This window comes from Apis dorsata, unplaced genomic scaffold (assembly GCF_000469605.1).
Source record: "Apis dorsata unplaced genomic scaffold, Apis dorsata 1.3 scaffold_1078, whole genome shotgun sequence".
NCBI classification, from domain to species: Eukaryota; Metazoa; Arthropoda; class Insecta; order Hymenoptera; family Apidae; genus Apis; species Apis dorsata.
This window is the reverse complement of record NW_006264176.1, coordinates 127,155-129,255: the sequence shown is the minus strand read 5'-3', so window position 1 is coordinate 129,255 and position 2,101 is coordinate 127,155.

Here is a 2,101-nt window from a genome sequence, read left to right as displayed (position 1 = left end):
ATATATATTAATATAATACTATTAATTAATACTATTAAATTAATAGTACTAAATAATTTAATATAAAATATAAAATAAAATTATTAAAAAAAACTATATAAATTAAAATTATACAAAAACTGATTATTGAAAGAATTAAAATTAAATTATAAAAAATTATTTAAAAAACTATAAAAAATTGAAATAAAAAAAATAAATTCAAATATTATAAACAAATACAATAATAAATATAAATATAAATAAATACTATAATATATAGTGAATTTTTTAATCTCGAAAGTTTCTAACATATTCATGTGTTAAACATTATTTAACAGAAATCGCTCAATCGTTCACCTCAATTGTCCATTTTTTTCTAGATACAAAATCAGAAAAAAGTTTAACAGATGATAAAATATATCATATGATTTGAGAATTCATGTGTGTATAGAGTTTATATTGAATGCCATTGTAAGTTTTGTTTTTAAAATTTCTGTTTGAAATTTTATTTATTTTTATTACTCATGCTTACTGCATGAACAGTAGTATGTTTCATCAAAGCTTTTGAATACAGGAATTCAATCATGGAAACAAGAAATACTACCGATACAAATCTATTTAATTCTTACGCCTCTATTAACTAAAAATAATATATTTCCTATTTAAATAAAAAGGCAATTGTATTTGATGCAGTCAATGGATCCTCTATGAAAAACTATGTTCAAGCAGTCCAATATCACTAGTAATTCGTCTTGCATCCTATATTTCTAATAGATGAATCTATATTTATCTTCATTCAATTCAAATATTGCTAGAAATTTCGTTATCAGTCATTCGAAATTGCTAATTCAAAACATTCACACAATAGTTAGACCGCTAATAAATCAATCTCAAAGAGTTATTTTATCAAATATTTTTCCAATCATACAAAATATACAAAATATATTCAAAAAGCAAAAGAGCAATTAAAAAGCATTAGAACGATTTTTAAAATGTTCTTTATTATTTAAATTGGAATTAAGTTTGGAATTCAAGATGGTTTTTCGCATGTCATGAATTTTAGAATACTAAATTCTTTTTTAATTACACATGACAATACATAATACAAAATTTTTCTATCTACAGATAAAAATCAGCTGTTTTATATATAAACAAGAGGGGCATATAACTAAGCATTAAGACAATCTTATGAAAATATCATCAACATCGAGTGATAATATAAATGCTGGTGATAAGTGTTACTAATAAGACATAATACATAATTACTCCAAAACATAACAATCAATCAGAGATTTCAAATAATATTATGCTTGGAAATAAAAAAAATCAATTTTTCCTCATTAGAAATATCTGCGGTTCTAATATTACAAAAAACAATTTAAAACAAATTGTAAACCTATCATTTAAGACTATTGCTATGATGCCACGAACAACTAAAACAATCAAACAGAACTTATAGAAAAATCGCTATAGCAACGTCAGCGAATTGCTAGTATCAGTAGAGAATGTGATCAATGAAATTAGATTAATTTAATTTCAATTTAATTATCTTCTAAATTCTACTCAACTTATCAGTTTTCTGAAAAAATCATTTGGAGCTGAAAATCTAATTAATGTGGTCAACGAATATATCCAGAATATTTTGACTCTAGTAAAAATGTTAAAAGAAATTTATCCTCTACTTACAAAGCATCAAAAATAGAATTCACAGAATAACTAAAAAACAACAGTCTTCTTCGTTAACAATTGACAGCACATCATTCTTTAGTATCGACCATCTATGCCGATTTTAACAATATTATTTATCATTATCAACAATTTTACATAAATAAATTAATTCTTTGTCTAAACGAAGATGAACAGTAAATATTTGAACATTCTGTTTTGAAATACTAGAAATATTCGAAAAAGATTAAACCAATTACGTCATCTATCCAATGTTGACATTTGATTGATTTGTATTAAATCATGGCTATCGGTATCGGATAATATTCATTTTTCGGGATTTTTAATATTTAAAATAGACAGACTGCACTCTAGATGAGGAAGTACCTTAATAGCGCTATGCAAAAATCTTGTTTTTGAAATAGATAGCAAAAAAATCTCCGAATAGATCTGTTGA